Here is a 19,707-nt window from a genome sequence, read left to right as displayed (position 1 = left end):
CAGTTGGGAACTCTAAGTAATCATTGATATATCTCATATTTCTTCTGAATCACACACTTTTAAGACTGTATCTATGCTGGTTTTTGAACCCATAGAAGTTCAAAATGTAAAGGTTCTTGGGAAATATGTTGCAAGAATAATTATACCCCTTAGGCGACAAACCTTAAAACCCTTCTCTTCGCCCCTACTTCATCTCAATTCTTGCCCCAAATATTTCACACTATTTGTGTAACTGTAATCTTGCTTCTTCTGCTTTTTTAGCTTTAAATAGCATTTTTAAAAGCTTTTACAGTGAATATGAAAGATGTTTCCCCTTTGGGTTTGAATTCATTCAGTCAGTCTTTAAGTGCAGCCTTTAAGCCTTCTTGAGTACTCAGCCTCTTGAAATAAATTCCAGGTTGTCCCAAGTTAAACAGTCTAGTCAGTCTGGACATTTGGGAAGGGTCGTCATGTCACCTGTCATAAAGCACAAGGCCAAAGCTTAGAGCCCTCTTTTCTATTTACTTCTAGAGATAACCAGGGAATATTTAATCTCCTCTGGTAGCTGACTGTTTCTGCCACCTCTAGTCCTTTCCTTGTTACCATTGATATCCTACTGTTCCTCTATTTTCAGAAAAGTCACCATCATTCTCTTTTATCCACCCCTGATGCTGCCTTCTCTCTTTTGCTAACCACAGTTCTCTTGGGCATGTATTAACTTAAAAGCCATGAACTTGGAGCCTGGAGAAACTTGCAATATAGAGTGTACAGTGAATTTAACAAAATAAAAGGAAATGGTTGAAGAAATATGGAATATGTCTGCTATCTTAAAAAAATAGATTATTTTGTTTGAATTGTTTTAAATATTATAGTGGTAGGCATGAAGAGTTGCAAACAAAGTCATCTAACCCTTTAAGATTATGGGACAAATATGGTATCTGAACATTGAAGAAAGAGAGGAAATGAACATGATTATAAGGATGCAAAACAGGATGAAATAGTGTAAGTTCCTTTTGTTAAATTTTTAAAATCTGTAATCTCCCCTAAAAAAGAAATAAATTTAGCCTGTTAGAATTAAGATAAAGAATTAGCGCTAGATACTGAAGAACTGGAAAGACAAAAGGGGACACTAAGCTGATATGTTGTAGAGGTAGCAGCTTCAAGACGCAGGCTCTTTTTGGACTGGAGGAACCCAATAAAGAGGTTGGATGATTAAAATTTAGAAGTTTAAAGGAGGGGCGCTATAGTCCTGTGTGGAGGCTTACTGCCTGGCTGGGCTGGGGTCTTGTTTCTGAGCTCAGAGGAGCTGCCCATGAAGCTGCCCCTCAGACATTTGAGAAGAGTGTTCTAACCAACCAGTGCGGGTGTCACTGCAGAGGGGCCCAGGATTGGTTCTGCGAGTGCGGGACAAACTGTAAACAATGGCTGCTGTCCAAAGGATCTGCCCCTGCAAGGGATGAAGTGTTTCAGAAGTGCACGGGGCAGCCTCAGAAAGGGAGCAAAGTGCCTTCGTCCTCGTCCCGCCTCCGCCGTCTCCCTGGTGCCCCTAACTCAGAGTCACACGGAGACCAGCAAGAAGGAGTGTGGCTGTAACTCAGTCCAGCTTCACAAAGGACTGTAAAAGGCAAAGTTGAGAGACAATACCTTAATTAATGGTACCGTAAGTTATTTAAAAACAAAAATTAATTCTCAAAATTTCTGTCTCTATTCATGCTGCTGCTGCTAAGTCACTTCAGTCATGTCTGACTCTGTGTGACCCCGTAGACCTCAGCCCACCAGGCTCCCCCGTCTCTGGGATTCTGCAGGCAAGAACACTGGGGTGGGTTGCCATTTCCTTCTCCAATGAGTGAAAGTGAAAAGTGAAAGTGAAGTCACTTAGTCCTGTCCGACTCTTCGAGACCCCATGGACTGCAGCCCACCAGGCTCCTCCATCCACGGGTTTTTCCAGGCAAGAGTACTGGAGTGGGGTGCCATTGCCTTCTCCGTCTCTATTCATAGACTCTATTCATAGACTCTTTAAAGTTTTCATAGTCTTTACTAATGTGTGTAAAATGGTTCTAGAGGTCAATGAAATAAAAACAAACGCAGCAGCATTAAAAACTTACTATCTGTGTTTATAAAGGGCAATATATATGTTATTCAACTTTACATTGTTTGACACGTTTAAGCCTTCTTCCATCCAACCTCTAATTCCTTGTTGACAGAACCAGTCTACTTTTATAAAGATGGAAAGGGCTAGAACCTCTCTCCTCATCCTCCCTTGCTGCCAAGGGCATATGACCCAATCCTCACCAGTGGGTTCTGAGGGGCCATCTATTCATGAACTATTGGAAAAGTTTCCCTTTAATAAAAGGAGAACCAAGGGCAAAAAAGGTCTTTTCTCCTCTTTACTGTCATCTTGGAGTCTATCTATGATGCTGGGAACTGCTTTTGCTGTCTTGTAATTATGAAGAGAAACATAACTATGATGAAGAAGGCAGAGAACTCATTTGGAATTCTCCTGTTTGATACCTCTCAGTATTTCTGCCACTTTAAGTTGTATGTCTTGTTACTTGAAGTAAAAGATACTGAACTTACTCTTAAATAAACTTTTGAGTTTATACTAATAATGGTAATGTGTCAGAGCAAATTGCATAATTTTCCACCCATCTAAACATGACATGAAGGGCATACTCCTAGACAAAAAGATTCTGGTGCTGAAATTTTCTAAAACTGAATTCCACTGAATGTCAAACACACAGCCACATGCTGTGTCTGTGTGTGCTCAGTCGCTCAGTCGTTTCTGATTCTGTGGGACCCCGTGGACTGCAGCCCACCAGGCTTCTCTGTCCATGGGATTTCCCAGGCAAGGATACTGGAGCGGGTTGCTATTTCCTTCTCCAAGGGGATCTTCCTGGCCCAGGGATCGAACCTGCATTTCTTGCATCTCGTGCATCAGCAGGCAGATTTTTTTACCACTGCACCACAGCAAGCCCCCCACATACTGATAAATCAGGATTAAGTATGATTCAAAGGGACAGTGAGGTTTAAGATTATTAACAATAAACTCGTTTCTGGCACTTGTTCTTGTGAATGTTGTTCCTGCTTGCATCCACTTATTGTCAATAAAAAGATTCTTCTGAGGAGTTCATAAGCATTGACAGACTAGAACAGCAAATGTGGGTGGTTTTGTTGTTTGAGTTTGTCAGTTCCTGTGATATTTTATTTTTTTCTGGGGAGATTTTGTTTCTTATTACTTCCATTTGAGCATTGATCTCTGGAGGATCGATTTTTGTGCAAGGCTCAAGGCATTAAAATATTATAATGAGAATTTTACTGGTAAAAAGTAAATGTAGTTTCTAAGAATTGAGAGATTATATTCATCAGAGAAGAAATAACATACAGTTCTGTTAATGTTCTAATATATTTTATTTATAAACATAGGATAAAATAGATCAGTGGCTCAGGCATAGCATAGACATTTTATCAGAGAAAAATTGGAGCAAAAAAAAATCTACATTCTGAAAATTATAGCTCAGTATTAAGAACTTGGAGATCTAAAAATAATGCCTGGGAAGGAGGTATTTTTCTCTAGTGTATGGAATGTTTCTGTACATCATTATTGGCAAAGATAATAATATCAAAAGTTTATCAAATTCTGAGTGGCCTTCTCTCTTTTGATTACCACGTGAATCACAATAAATTCTGAAGTACGTGTCTAGGAATTTTCCAATTTCTATATATATAAAACATCATGTCAATTGTTGCATTCTAAATGACTTGGTGCTTCTGTAAATGTTGAGTGATGTCAGTAATTCAGTTCAACCATTAGCTAATTCTCTGGTATGTGCCAAAATCTTGGATATAAAGATTACGAAGTTCACTAGTTTATAGAGCATATAGACACACTGGCACATAGCTGTAAGAATATATATGTGTACCAGTTGATGCATTTTGCAAATTCAAAGACATTACTAAAGGCAAAGCTATTCATAACATCTAAGAGAGAAACTGAATCAGGAAAATCTTGCCAGAGGAAGTTATGTCTGTGTTGGGTTTTAAAAGAAAAAGATTTTTGTTTGGTAGGCAACCAGTATGAAAAAAAAGGGAATTTCAGGAATATTCCTTTTCTCCAATAAATTGTTCTAGATCATAATAGACCGAAGGTATAGAGGCATGAACTGCTGGTCTTTGGATATTGCTAAACAGTAAAGCACACTTGAGAACCAGGGCCTGAGTGAGAGGCTTGCGTCATTTGTGAAAGAGGGTCCGTGTTTCTGTGTGTGAGCAGACCCCGAGGGACTCTGACTGCAGGACAGCCCTCCGCGTGGTAGCCTGACGTCCAGGAGCGGGGAGGCCAGTGGAGCAGTCGTGGAGCTGTCCAGCAGGAAACGAAAACCGTCTGAAGCGGCATGGTTTGTGATGTTGTGAATGAAACATGCTAACAGCCAAGCCCATGCAGACTGCCGTTGGACTGCGGCTGTCAGCGTTTGTTAGTAACGGCTTGTTCGTCTGTGCGGCCTTGGAGAGGATGAGCAGCGAGCCGGGTGGGGAGCTGCGGGGCCGAGGGCGCGCAGGCTGAGCGCTCCGGGGCCGGCCGCTCCCCCGGCGCCGCGGCTCTCTCCGCTCCCCTCCGCCGCCTGCTCTCCGAGGCGTCGCTGCCTTCTCTGCGTCCGGTTGCACAGTTTCTCTAGTGACTTTTTTCCTTCAATTTCTGTTTCCTTCTCCTACATATTTTTTCCTTTTGTACTCTTCTTTTGCCTCTCCTCTAGCTGAAAACAAATGATGAATAAGACAACAGCAAAAAATACAAAGCGTTTTAAGAGACCAACCAAAGCCTCTAGCTCAGGATGAGCATGTGCTGTTGGTCCTGAGGAGAGCTTAGAAAGCAAGCATGAGACACAGTCCCTGTGTTTGAGAAGATTTAACAGGAAAAAGAGGATAAAAATAACATCTAAGTTACCTTCCTTCGGAGGAAATACCTCAGAATTGAGATGAATGTCTTCACTATTGCAGAAGCCTATTGAAGGATTACGGACATGAGATTACTGAGTAGACATGACCTGATTCTTACTTAATGTCCTTGCATTGCAATCTTTAGAAGTTCATTCACAACTGTTGTCAGATTTCAGTTGCTAAAGGAATGAGAGCCACAGAATCCCTGACTGTGGAGCAGCAGAACCGAATAATCTCAAGAAAGAACAGGAAAGATTTTTCTAGTTAATAGCTGCAGTATTTTTTTAAAGTATAAAAAAGGAAAATGTAGTCATAAGAGGACTACCCAGAACGTCCTTATGCGGTGGGAACGGCACAAAGGCACGCGTTGTTTCTGTTTATATAGATGATCTACAAGGATTAATGTAAATAAAGAGAAATAAAAAAAAGATGGGGATTTCACCTATAAGGGAATATGGTTTTAAGTGAGGTAACACGTTTTAATTCTATTTAAAAATGCTTATTCCAAGCAGGTGTGCATCAGCTAGGAGAGGAAGGATATTATCATATTATCATGATTCCTTTTCTGTTTTAAACAAGCCTTACTTTAACTGGCAATTTGGCCTATTTTCTGTCCCTGTCATACCATATTGCACATCTGTGTATTCTGTTCTTCTGACCCTCAGTGCTCTGCAAAGCTGGAATTCAGAAAAAGCTGAGCAAAGAATTCTACACCCACAATGGGGTCTCTTCTTTCTGTTGATACGGTTTATGTGTGACAGCCTCTTGTATGGGCTGCGAGGGAATGGCTCCCAGCTGGAAAGATTCCTTTGACAGCGATCCCCTTTTAAGGAAGAATGACTGAGTGGGAAGCATCAAAGTATTGTGGTTTGGAGGTGAACAGCGATCCTGCTTTGCGAGTGTGCTTCTGTGCAAGGACTGTAGGGTCACCAGGTTAGACTCAGCCGACACTGTCCGTGTTGTCTTCCGTGGATGACCTACTGAAGCATGGGGACGGGACCATGAGGTTTACTTCCATCCTCTCCGGTAGTGGTCGTCTGCCCCAAAACGGAAATATTCTCTGTCTTGAGAAAATGAAGTCTTCTGAATTAAATGGATCAGTGTGAATCTTCTACATTTGATGTCTTGACCCTTTTGTTGTTGTTGTTCAGTCGCTCAGTCGTGTCCGACTCTGCGACCCCATGGACCGCAGCACGCCAGGCCTCCCTGTCCCATCACCAACTCCCGCAGTTTACTCAAACTCATGTCCATCGAGTCGATGATGCCATCCAGCCATCTCATCCTCTGTCGTCCCCTTCTCCTCCTGCCCTCGGTCTTTCCCAGCATCAGGGTCTTTTCAAATGAGTCGGCTCGTCACATCAGATGGCCAAAGTATTGGAGTTTCAGCTTCAGCATCAGTCCTTCCAATGAATATTCAGGACCAATTCTTTTTAAGATTGACTGGATTGATCTCCTTGCATTCCAAGGGACTCTCAAGAGTTTTCTCCAACACCACAGTTCAAAACCATCAATTCTTCAGCTCTCAGCTTTCTTTATAGTCCAACTCTCACATCCATACGTGACTACTGGAAAGACCTCAGCTTTCGCTAGACGGACCTTTGTCAGCAAAGTAGCATCTCTGCTTTTCAATACCCTGTCTAGGTTTGTCATAGCTTTTCTTCCAAGGAGTAAGCAACTTTTAATTTCATGGCTGCAGTAAAAAAAAAAAAAAAAATTATTTTGGGAGCAGTTAATTCAGAAATATTGTGGGAAAAAATGAATAATTCTCTGGAAGAGTAAGGTAGAATACTTTTTAAAAAATTTCTGGTTCAGAAGACGCACTTTCAGGCAATATTACAATAATAGTCTTGTTAACTTCATTCCTTGAACATGGGATTTTTATTTTAGTATTATTAAATAATTGGAAAACAAATTCTGAAAATGTTTTACAATGTATTTTGCCTGCCTCATAAATGAGAAGTGTATAATTCAATGGAAGATGTCAAATTAACCAACAGGCAAGGGCCTAGTTCATAGCCTATAGATTGCACCAGTCATGGAAACAGAACTTTACTTGATGTCTTGTCTTTGGTCCAATCTCGAGTGTGTAGCTTCTGAATAAGGAGCTCACAAAAATCCAGCTTACTCACTCTGGCTAAGACTGAGAGTTTCTCAACAGAAGAAACAGGAACACTAGCTGCATTTGGGTAGGGCAGTTCTTTGTAGGTATTTCGAATCAATGGCTTTGTTAATTTGTGTTCTCCTGCATTTCTGCTGTGCTCTCCCGTGTTGTTATTGTTTTCTTTTTAATGTTACGAAGTCAGTTCTGCTACTTCAGAGCATTAACCACAGCAAGCATTTTCAAAGGTTTCCAAAACTATTTGTCATGTCTTAGAAAACAAGCTGAAACACAGATCAGCAATCAGAAAGGAATGATGGCTGTGGCTGAGGCTATGCGGCGTCTAGCATGAAAAATATAAACAATGCAATATACTTACATGCATTTGTTTCTTTTTATGTTGCAGTCTTATTTATTTCTTTGCTTAACAATACATCTTGGAAAGTTTTTCCATTTATGTATTAGTTTTCGGTTGCTGCATCACAGATTACCACAAACTTAGACACTTAAAACACCATATGTTATCTTACAGTTCTGTAGGTCAGAAGTGTAATAGACTCACAGCATGAATAGACTCACACAGTTCCCAGACCAAGGTATCATTAGGGCTGTGCTTCTCTCTGGAGGCTCGGGGAAAGAAATTCCAAGCTCGTTTCTGCTTGTGACTGTCTCAATACTTGGCCTTCTCCATCTTCTCACCAGCAAAGGCACATCAGATTCTTCTCACGCTTTAGATCTGTTTCACTGACTCTTCTGCCTGCCTCTTCTGCTTCTAAAGGCTCATATGGTTACATTGGGACCATCTGGATAACCCAAGGTGATCTCTGTATTTTAAGGCAGCAGTGATTCATAATCCTAACTGCACCTGCAAAGCCTGTTTGCCGTGCTGCATGGCATGTTCACCGTCCTAAGACTGGAGCGTAGAGCATTCTTTGGGACCATGATTCTGTCTATCGTATTTTAATACGTATTTTAAATTCCACCTTGTTTCTGGTGTAGAAACAGACTGTAAGACACAGAAGAGGGTTAAAGAAAGAGATTAACGGTGCAGGTCTTGCTGCAAACATTTTGAAATTAGATGTGTAAAACTCTCAGATTTCTCATCTGCCACCTAAAGAGGCTAAATCATTTGTGTTGAATAGGTACAAATGTGGTTTCTCATCTCTGTAACTCTGACTGTGAAGATGATATGACTGTTCTAGATGCAACAGCGGGTTGTCCACGAGCCAATGTTCAAAAAGTCACTTCTCGGGTACTAATCAGAAATCAACACCTCAGAAGTGAGGAACACAGTAAAACAAATGCATAATGCTATGCATTTAAGATGACATTTTTGGGGGTAATATATAACTTGTGTTTTGTTGTTTGAAACCTATTTTATTTGCCACGATTTTATATGGTCTTTTACTCAAAAAGAAGTATGTGGTTTACAAGACACTAAGGAAATGGCAATGCACTCCAGTACTCTCGTCTGGGAAATTTCATGCATAGAGGAGCCTGGCAGGTACAGTCCATGGGGTTGCAAAGAGTTGGACATGATCTACAGAATAAAATCAACAACCATACATACTGTGCATATATATTTTTCTTCAATGAACAGCTTGAAACTAAAGAAGCAAAATCAGTTAATTAATAAATCATATTGTTTATAAACTTACCAAATTGCTTGTCTCATTGGTTAATGCACAACCATAATTGTAAAACACTCCCGTTCACTGATATGTAAAGCTGTTACGATTCCACATGCATTCATATATGATAAATGTATGTGTTGCAGTTAAAAAGCACAAAATTTATCAGACAGACCCCAATTACTAAGGCTGAGACTATTTTAGGTTTACTGACTTCTGGTTTTATTGATGGAAAAATGAGATGAGTTAGGCAACTCATCCAAATTCATCCAACTAGAAAATATAGGAATAAAGATGGGAGACTATGGAATCATTTAAAAATTGGTGTTTTTAAATGCTATGTCCATAGTTTCAGTAATAATATATTTCATAGAATTATAATAAAGTTTTTTTCTAAATGTCACAAATGGGTCACAAAATTATTTACTTAACAACCATTTTTGAGATCATGCATGTGCTAAGCATTGGGCTACAAAGATGAAAAGATATTATTCTCAAAGGGGATATAAAGACAATTAGATTAATAAAAGATGGGATGAGACTGTGGTGAGATAGTTGCACACAACAAAAACTGGTTTTTGCTTTCTGCATGTTCAACACTCTTTTTGGTCCAGGTTGTTTAATATAACTTAATAGTAAAGGATAGAGGAAAGAATAAAATATTCCTGCTTTATAAAAAAGATCTTAGTAAACTTTTCAAACCAATTCATTAATTATAAGTCTACTAGTATACTAAAGGGGCTTGGATTTTTTTTTTTTTTTTTTTGAGCTTATTGTTGAATATCCAGGATTCTTGTGAACTGGTTATTGTTGGGACCACCCCCATATGCACCTTAATCACATATTGATTATTTTGAATTAAATTTACTTAAGATATGGCCAAACTGAAAGCGAAAGTCGCTTAGTGGTGTCCGACTCTTTGCGACCCCATGGATTATAAAATATATATAAAGTGATAGTGAAAGTCGCTTAGTGGTATCCAACTCTTTGTGACCCCATGGATTATAAAATATATATAAAGTGAAAGTGAAAGTTGCTTAGTGGTGTCCGACTCTTTGCGACCCCATGGATTATACCGTTCACGGAATTCTCCAGGCCAGACTACTGGGGAGGGTAGCCTTTCACCTTCTCAGGGGATCTTCCCAACCCAGGGATCGAACCTGGGTCTCCCACATTGCAGGGGGATTCTTTACCAGCTGAGCCACAAGGGAAGCCCAAGCATACTGAAGTGGGTAGCCTATCCCTTCTCTAGCGGATCTTCCCAACCCAGGGATTGAACCTGGGTCTCATGCATTGCAGGCGGATTCTTTACCAACTGAGCTATCAGGGAAGCTCAATATATGGCCAAAGCAAAAAGGATACTCTAACCCTTTCTATCTCCCTGAAAGCAGGAAATTAATAAATCCATACACACACTTGCAACTGTACCTACGTATATGCGTGTATGTTTACTTACACATACATGTGTGTATATGTATACACATATACAGCCGTACGTCTGTGTGGGCGTATATACGCTACATGTAGACGTCTAGGTATGCGTACATATGTATGTATACACGTGTACATACACGTGTGCATATACACAGGCGGATATGTGTGCATATGTAAGCATGCACGTACGTGTCCGCACATGCGTACACACACACACCTGTGCGTATACATCACACGTACACACACGCACACACACGTGTGCATCTATATGCGTTTACACGCCCGTGTTTACTTAAATGTAGGTGTGTATATCTATGTATAGGCACATATGAGCATGTGTATTCATGCGCGTGCATATCCGTGTACGTATGTGTATAGATGCCTGTGCATACGTATATACACGCAAGCATACATGCACACTTTAAACGCCTAGGCATATACGTGCACGCACAGACACATGCGTGTACGTGAGCATGCATGCCCTTCGTACGTACTTGTTTATACGCATGTGTGCACGTATATATAGATGCGAATATGTGTCCGTATACATATGTACATGCGTATATGCACATGTGCGCGCGCTCTCTCTCTCTCTCTCTCTCTCTCTCCCTTTCTTTCTCTCTCTCTCTGTCTCTCTCTCTCTCTGCCTCTCTCTCTCCCCCTCCCTCCCTCCCTCCCTCCCTCCCTCTGACTTTTAAGCTGCCAGAGCAGTTCTACGACTTGACTTTCCTGCCTGGTGGTTTTGTTTCATTTGGTTTCGGTTCTACTTCAAAAAGTTATGCATTCGTTGACTTGGCTGTTGTCATGGAATCCGGGGCTTATTTAGCGGATCCCTATTGACTCGGTCCTGCCCACCACGCCCCTCAACCCCACCCCCGCAGCCCTGCCACCCCAGACCGCCCGGCCGCCCGCCTTTCCGGTGTTTGTGGCCAGTGATCTTGAAATCCACGTTCTCCTGACCTCAAGTGCACTTTCCCCACCCACCCGCGCTTGCTTGCGTTTGTTGTCTTTGGACTTGGTCACGGTCTCTACCCAGGTTGAGTTTTGTTTTCTCTTGTTGGGGGTCCGAGTGTCTCCTTCGTTTCCTTTCTTGCTCCTGGGCTTGCGTGTCTGTGTCTGTGTCCGCTTTCGAAAGTCCTGCTTTGTTCTCCGAGCAGCGCTTGCCTGGTTTCCCTTTGCCGGTCGGTCCCTCCCTCCCTCCCTCCCTCCCCTCCTCCCCTCCTCCCCTCCGTCCCTCCGTCCCTCCTCCCCTCCCTCCCTCCCTCCCTCCCCCCCTCCTCCCCTCCGTCCCTCCTCCCCTCCCTCCCTCCCTCCCTCCTCCCCTCCCTCCCTCTCTCTCTCACTCCCTCTTTTGGGGGGAGGGGGTCCGGGGGAGCCCGGGATGTCACTGGTGCCCCTCTCTCGGCCCCCGAGCCCCCGCCGCCGGCGTCTCCGTGGAATGTCCCCCCACCACCCTGGAATCGCGTGGGGGGAGCGCGTCTCCTTCGGGGCAGCCTCCTGAGGAGATAGTTCCCCGCTCCTCTCGCTTCCTCTGCGGCCGGGGTCGCGTCGCGTCGCGTCGCGTGGCTCGGAGGCGGAGGAGGCTCCGGCCCGAGCTCGGGCGTTTGGGCGGCCGGCGACAGCGACCCGTCCTCGGGACGGTCGAGCCGGTTGTCGGGAGCCACCTGGCGGCCGCTTTTATATCGTCCCTCCCCTCCGGAGCTTCGGCGAGACCTTCAGGAGGATTGTGACTCAGCCGCCGGGCCCGAGGCAGTGCTCGCAGAGACCGGCTATGCTGGCGGTGACAGTCCCGGTGACACCGAGGCCTAGGGACGTCCTGCTGTCGCCGGAGATTGGTTCTCTAGGGTTCTGGGGAGGGTGACCGTCGCGGCGCTCCAGAGCCAGGCTGTGGGGCGGCCTGGCCGGGTCGACCAGCATCTCCCCGTGCCCCTCCGGCCGTTGGAGACGGACCGGCCGGGCCCTACCTGGGCCGGACCGCCGAGGTGGGCATGGAGAGGGTCTTCCCTGCCCGGAGCGCCTGGACTCGGACTCGGCGGTCCTGCGTCCTCCCGGGTCGCCCTCAGGAGCGTTTGCTTCGCCCTCGGCCCCGCTCCGGAGGTGGGGACCGGCCCGGACTGTGGCGTGGAGGTCGGCGGAGGGCGCGGCTGGGTCCGGGCCCTCGGGTTCTGTCTGACCGAGGTGTTCTCCGCGTCGCACCCCGGAGGTGGGGACCCGTCCGCCGGAGTCGTGAGGGGTGACCGGCAGAGGACGGCCGGCGCGGGCGCGTGTGCGGTCCCCCGGTGGGGTCCGGTCGCCTGAGGCGTCTCCCGGCACGCATGCCTTTTCTTTTCTCCAAGTCCCGATAGGTCCGGAGACGTGGATGGACCGGGCCCTGCTTCCGCGGGTGGCCGGGGAGGGCGCGCTCGACCCTTCAGCGTGCCCTCGTGGGTCTCGGTCGTCGGACGCGACGTTTTCTCACCCCTCCCCAACTCCCTGAATCCCGGTCATTCAGGAGGTGGGTGGGGACCGGCTCGAGCCGTCCTGGGTGCCCTGTGTAGGACGGTCTGGGCCCCGGGCGTGGGCCCTGGTCGGGGCCCGCTCGTCTTGTTGGAGGCGCCCCGCTGAAGGTTCTTTTTTCTTGATGCACATCGAAGTCAAATCCCCGTTCGGAGACTCGGACGGACCGGTACGCCTACCCGTGTGGGCGAAGCGGGGAGGGAGTCTCCGGCCAGCTCCCTCTCCCTTGGCGTCCGCGCCCCCACTTTTGCCACCACGCGGCCCCCTCCCCTCCCCCTACCCCCTCAAGTCGACCATCTGGCCCCCGAGAGCTCCAGGCCTGGTGTTCATGGGATAGTGCTGGGGACAGGTGGCCGGGTCAAGGTTCCGGGGTCCCTCCCTGCGAGTCGTAGATGGGCCCGCTGTTGTCTGCTGTCATTTTGTCGCCCAAAATAGGTATTTTTTGCCACCAGGTAAGCGCTGACACGGTCTCGTTTGGTGTCTGTCACCGAGAACTTTGGGTCTCTGGATGCACGCGGGGCTCTGGGCCTGTGGGCCGCCAGCTGGCGCCTGGTTCGGCCTTTGCTGCTGGAGCCGCCCGCCTGGTCCTGTGCGCCAGCTTCTGTGTGGTGTCGTCTGGCCGACCCAGCTAGTGGTGCCGCCTCTGGGCGACCCGAGAGCGGTGGGGCGAGGCGGTGTGGGTCTTTGGCCCTGTGCTTCCCGCTGCGGGCACCCGGTGATGGCTGGGATGAACCCCGCCCTGTAGGCTCCGTACCACGTGTCAGGCGTTCTCCTCGGGTCGTGGGCCGCCCTTGCTTGAGGTGTGGGGTTGTGGGCACGGAGAAGGGGAGGTTGCAAGTGAGATTTAAAGCGAGCCGTCTGGTGACTCTCCTCGCCTCTGCCTTCTCCCGCCCCACCCTCCACCTTGGCTCAACTGAGGGGTGTGGTCGTTCTCTCCCGGGCCGGGCCTAAGCTGTGCCGCAGGAGGGACGGGCGTTCCCAGTGAACGTGTCCGCTCTTGTCGGTCTATCCGCGGGGCCCCTCGCATGTCTTTCCCCCTTGCACGTCGGGCAGGGTGAGGAAGGCAGGGGTTGGGGTGTGGCCTCCGGCCCTGACCTTCAGTCTCCCGTCCCCAGCCTTGGGGTGCCTAGTGGGGGCCGTTGGGCTTTGGACACAGCAGGTGCGCTTGCTTCGCCTTCCTGGTGTGTGCCCCGCGAGCGGCCCTCCCTACGGTGGGGAAGGCTGTGCCGCTGCCATGCCGCGTGCCCCCGCATGGGTGTGTGAGCATGCCTCGTTGGACCCTTGGTGGTGCCCCTGGAGTGCTCCAGGTCGTCCCTCAGGTGCCTGAGGCCGAGTGGTGGTGTCGTTTTCCCTTAACCGTGTGTCCTCCTTGGGTCCCTGCCACGGTGGTGTGCGCGTGTCCCATGGGGGGGTTCGAGACGGTAAGAGAAGCATTGTGTGCTCCCCTCGTTGTGGCGGCTGATGGGTGAGGCCTTGCATGGGGCCCTGACCCGCGCACACGCTTCTGTGTGGTGGCCCGCTTACCTATGCGGCAGACTCCTCCCGCCCAGTGGAGTGGCGGCTCCTGGTGTGCCTCCGTGGGCCCGAAGGAGAGACAATTGGGTGAGGGGGACGGTGCGTCCTCGGTGAGAAAGCCTTCTCTAGCGATCCGAGAGGGAGCCTTAGGGTACCGGACCCCCCAGCTGCTGCCCCTCCCGAGTGCGCAGTGGCCACCGTGGCGACTGCCAGAGCACGTGGGCAGAAAACCCCTCTCCCCTCTGTGGGGAAGGGGTGTGATGGGTGCGCCGGCCCCGCGGTGGGGCCGTGTGCTGCTTTTGTTGCCTACTGCGGCCCGCGCCTCCCCCCTCTGAGTTGGGGGAGGGTCCCCCCGGGCCCCGCCGGGTGTCTGGCGAGTGGGGGGCCGTGCGTGTGCTGTGTGCGCGCAGCCGGCCCCGTGGTGTGAGCCCAGTGGGAAGGGGGGGTTGGGGTGCGACTGCCTGGTCGGCCCCGGCTCCCCCAGCCCCGCAGCTGTGGTGAGGAGGAGCCTGTCGTGCCCGCCCTTGCCCCTGAGCCGCAGCCGGTGGCGGTGTGGTGGGCCCAGTCCGGGCCGCCCTCGCTCGAGAGTGTGTCCCCAGGGTGTTGAGCCTCGGGGTCAGACTTGGAAGACGGATCTGTTGAGGATGGATGGAGGAAGGTGGGTGGACGGCACGCCGGCCCTGGCTGTGGGGCTGGGGTGTGGGGCCCGGTCCAGGGATGGCCAGGAACGGCCGGCGTCCCAGGTGTCGTGGGACCACCCTCGTGTGTGGGTGGCGGTGGGATCTCGCGCTGGCTTTCCTGGTGGCCCGGCTGTGTCCTGGTGTTTTCTGGTCTCCAGGCGGCGCCCTCGCCCCCGTCCTGTGACGCGTGCTTGCCGGCCCCTCCCCACCGCTGCCGGCCTTCCTCCTCGTCCCGCGCGTGCGACCCCCTGTGTCCCCTTCCACCACCGTTCCCCGCGGTCTGGGACCGAGCCCCCCTCGCCTCACGTGGGTGTCGCCTCCCGGTCTCCGTCGGCCGGGGGCGTCCTCGGGTGCGGCAGGGCCCTCGGAGCCCTGAGAGGGGGGCTGGGCGTGGAGAGACTTGGCGCGCACAGCAGGGTTGCGCGTGTGAGGGCTGTGGGGGCCGCCGGTACGCAGCGGGAGAGTGTTCTCCCGGGCCGGATGCGGCTCTGGGTGTAGGGTTGGCGGTGGGCGTGACGCCCCGTGAGGGGTGCGCCCTCTACCCCCGCGCGGGGGGTTGGGTGGGGGTGGACTGAGAGGCCAGTTTGTCGTTCTGGGTGTGCCTCGGGACCGCCCCTGTGCTGGGAGGCCTCTGGCGGTGCGATACCGCGGTGCGCCCTGGTGGCTGACTCGCTTCCCCCGGGTCGTTTTGAGCCATCCCCGTCGCTGTGGCGCGCGGCCACCCCCGCCTCCACCGCCGGTTCTGTGGCGTTGGTGTCACGTGGCCGCACCACGTCCGTGCCCCTCCCCGTCCGTCCGTCCGCCTCGGTCCGCTCCCCATCTGCTGCTCCCCGGGGCCGCGCCCTGGCGTGTCTCGCTTTCCCGGGCCTGCCGCGGCCCCGATCCGTTGCCCGCTTTGCCGCCGCCACCTGTCCGCCGACGTCGTCGCGGGCTGGGCGAGGGGAGGCGCCCGCGGCCCCCCACGATCCTACCACGCGCCCCCTGCTCCGATGCGCTCTCCCGAGCGCGGGCCGGTCGCCGTGTCCTCGCTGCACGGCGTCCCCCACCCCTCTGGGGTGGGCGGGACGGACGGGCGCTTGAGGGCGCGTCGGCCGTCCGCGGCGTGGCCCGGCCGGGGGGGCCCGGCTCCCGGGGCCGACGGGGCGGGCGGGCCCGCGACGGAAGGGGTGGGGTGTGGAGGAGGAGGGGGGCCCCTCGCGCCCCTCCCCTCGTTCCTCCACGCGGTGGCGGCCGGCGCGGCGCGTTGTGTCTCTCCTGGACCGAGGGTTGTGTGCGCGATCGGGCGTCTTCGCCGGCGGGTGTGGGGCCGGTGGGTCGGGTGCGCGCCTTCCCGACCACACCCCCTTCTCCCCGCTTCCTCGCCTCGCGGGTCTTCTGGGCTCGCCCGCTGCCACAGCTCGCCCGCGTCCTGAGCCACCATCCCCTCTGCTCCCGGCACACACGGCTCCTCGTGCTCGCTCCCCTACCTGGTTGATCCTGCCAGTAGCGTATGCTTGTCTCAAAGATTAAGCCATGCATGTCTAAGTACGCACGGCCGGTACAGTGAAACTGCTAATGGCTCATTAACTCAGTTATGGTTCCTTTGGTCGCTCGCTCCTCTACTTGGATAACTGTGGTAATTCTAGAGCTAATACATGCCGATGGGAGCTGACCCCCTTCGCGGGGGGATGCGTGCATTTATCAGATCAAAACCAACCCGGTCAGCCTCCTCCCGGCCCCGGCCGGGGGGCGGGCGCTGGCGGCTTTGGTGACTCTAGGTAACCTCGGGGCGATCGCACGCCCCCCGTGGCGGCGACGAACCATTTGAACGTCTGCCCTATCAACTTTTGATGGTAGTCGCTGTGCCTACCATGGTGACCACGGGTGACGGGGAATCAGGGTTCGATTCCGGAGAGGGAGCCTGAGAAACGGCTACCACATCCAAGGAAGGCAGCAGGCGCGCAAATTACCCACTCCCGACCCGGGGGGAGGTAGTGACGAAAAGTAACAATACAGGACTCTTTTGAGGCCCTGTAATTGGAATGAGTCCACTTTAAATCCTTCTGCGTTGATCCCTTGGAGGGCAAGTCTGGTGCCAGCAGCCGCGGTAACTCCAGCTCCAATAGCGTATATTAAAGTTGCTGCAGTTAAAAAGCTCGTAGTTGGATCTTTGGAGCGGGCGGGCGGTCCGCCGCGAGGCGAGCCACCGCCAGTCCCCGCCCCTTGCCCTCTCAGCGCCCCCTCAATGCTCTTAGCTGAGTGTCCCGCGGGGCCCGAAGCGTTTACTTTGAAAAAATTAGTGTTCAAAGCAGGCCCGAGCCGCCTGGATACCGCAGCTAGGAATAATGGAATAGGACCGCGGTTCTATTCTGTTGGTTTTCGGAACTGAGGCCATGATTAAGAGGGACGGCCGGGGGCATTCGTATTGCGCCGCTAGAGGTGAAATTCTTGGACCGGCGCAAGACGGACCAAATCAAGAACCAAAGTCGGAGGTTCGAAGACTATCGGATACCGTCGTAGTTCCGACCATAAACGATGCCGACTGGCGATGCGGCGGCATTATTCCCATGACCCGCCGGGCAGCTGCCGGGAAACCAAAGTCTTTGGATTCCGGGGGGAGTATGGTTGCAAAACTGAAAAAGGAATTGACGGAAGGGCACCACCAGGAGTGGAGCCTGCGGCTTAATTTGAGTCAACACGGGAAACCTCACCCGGCCCGGACACGGACAGGATTGACTGATAGCTCTTTCTCGATTCGGTGGGTGGTGGCGCATGGCCGTTCATGGTTGGTGGTGCGATTTGTCTGGTTAATTCCAATAACGAACGAGACTCTGGCATTTTAACTAGTTACGCGACCCCTGAGCGGTTGGCGTCCCCCAACTTCTTAGAGGGACAAGTGGCGTTCAGCCACACGAGATTGTGCAGTAACAGGTCTGTGATGCCCTTAGATGTCCGGGGCTGCACGTGCGCTACACTGACTGGCTCAGCGTGTGCCTACCCTACGCCGGCAAGCGCAGTTAACCTGTTGAACCCCATTCGTGATGGGGATCGGGGATTGCAATTATTCCCCATGAACGAGGAATTCCCAGTAAGTGCGGGTCATAAGCTTGCGTTGATTAAGTCCCTGCCCTTTGTACACACCGCCCGTCGCTACTACCGATTGGATGGTTTAGTGAGGCCCTCGGATCGGCCCCGCCCGGGGTTGGCCCACGGCCCCGGCGGAGCGCTGAGAAGACGGTCGAACTTTATCTAGAGGAAGTAAAAGTAACAAGGTTTCCGTAGGTGAACCTGCGGAAGGATCATTAACGTGGTCGGTTCCGAGAGCGGCGCGGTGGCCTCGCCTCGAACCGCTCGGCTCGCGAGCCTCTCCTCCACCCGTGCGGCGCGGGATGTGAAGGGAAAAAAGGGGTTAGAGGGAGAGATACCCCCCCACGCATGGAAGGCGCCCCGCCCTGGTTGGTCGTGTCCGGTGGGTGTCCCTTCCCCGGTGCTTTGGGGACAAAGGGGTGCGCGAGAAGGTTGTTGGGGCAGCGTGCCGGAGCTTGGGGGTTGGGTTTGGGAAAGGCGGCCCTCCTCCTTCCTGCCCCGCTGGCCGCCCTCCGCGCCCTCCATTCTTCCCCGGCCGGGTCGGTGGCGTCGTCTCCCGGGGGGGTGTGTTGTGTCCCTCTTCCCGCCTGGACCCTCCCCGCCACGTCCCTCGAGGTTGGGTTTGGGGTGTGGGAGTGGGGGCGCTCCCTGTGCCCCCACCCCGACCCCACCCCATGTGCCTTCGCCCGTGGCGCCGGCCACGACTGCCTTCCTTTCCCCACCGGCCTGCGGTACTGCACGTTGTGGATCCTCCGGTCGAGTCTCATGGGCTGTGCGGCGTGACGGGTTGGCGGCTCCCCGTCGCGGGGTCTGCTCGCCTTGCCCCGTCGCCTCCCGCTGCAAGCCCTGGACTGGGTCTGCCTCGGCCGGTCGCCGGTCGTCCGCTGCTCTGGGCCTGCCGCGCGGTCGCCAGGCACCTCCACACGCCCGCCCTCCGAGCCTCGGGGCTTTCTCCCACCCCCACCCCCAACCACGTCTCCTGCGGCTGTATGTCCGTTTCTCTCGCCCTCTCGGCACCCCCCGTTACCGCTGTCGTGTGTCCCCTTGCCTGCTTGGCGCCACGCTTCCCGTTGGAGCCCCTTCCCTCTGCCCTCGGTGGTGGGGGGAAGGGTGCCTGGGAACGCGGGCGCGGGTTAGGGGGGCCCTGGTGGACGGGGTCCCGGGAAAGGAGCCCGGGGTGTGCGAGGTGGGGGGGAAGAGGAGAGCTGTGCCCCGTTCCGGGAACGTGTGGAGTTTGGTCGTCTGGCGTCGGCGGGGGCCCTCTGGGAGCGGTCGGACCGGTGCACGGTGAGGCCCCGATGCGTCACGGGCCGGCAGCGCCAAGGCCCGCGGGCGGCCGCGTGTGTGTGGGGGATGCGGTGGTTTTGGTGGTCGACGTCGGGGCGGTGGCCCGTGGGGCGCGCCGTGCCCCTCGCCCGCCTCCCCCTTTCCAGGTACCTAGCGCGTCCCGCCGCGGAGGTTTAAAGACCCCTGGGGGGTCGCCCGTCCGCCTTGGGGTCGTGGCGGTCGGGCCCGCCGGGAGTCGGGAGGTGCCTCCCATCTCCCTCAGACTCCGCCGTCCCCATGAGGGGCCGGGGTGGCGCGTGGCGTGGCGCGCCACGGTCACTGCCACTGCGGCCGTCGGGAGGGGGCTACCCGGCGATCGTTGTGTGGGCCGCGGCCGTGTGCGGTGCGCGCGCCCCCCCGCCTCCCTGGGGGAGGGTAGGGATTCCCCGGGCGCCTGTGGGGTGTCCGAGCCCGCCTCGGCGGGTCGGCGCTGGATGCACCGTTGTGTGAAACCTTTCCCAACCCCTCAGGTCTGCTGTTTTTCTCTGACTTGGACCGGTCAGAGGCAACCCCCCTCCACCCAGCTCTCAGCTCCCACCTCCGGGAA

General features: G+C 52.7%; 1 protein-coding gene across 1 annotated transcript in view; it reads right to left on the bottom strand.

The window, feature by feature from the left end:
- LOC133065907 (histone-lysine N-methyltransferase PRDM9-like) overlaps window positions 1–19,707 on the bottom strand; it is a 389,343-nt gene that overhangs the window by 71,053 nt on the left and 298,583 nt on the right. The gene's annotated exons all lie outside the window — the stretch shown is intronic.

The sequence above is a fragment of the Dama dama genome, chromosome 12 (assembly GCF_033118175.1).
Source record: "Dama dama isolate Ldn47 chromosome 12, ASM3311817v1, whole genome shotgun sequence".
Taxonomy (NCBI): Eukaryota; Metazoa; Chordata; class Mammalia; order Artiodactyla; family Cervidae; genus Dama; species Dama dama.
This window is presented reverse-complemented; position numbering and strand designations above follow the sequence as displayed.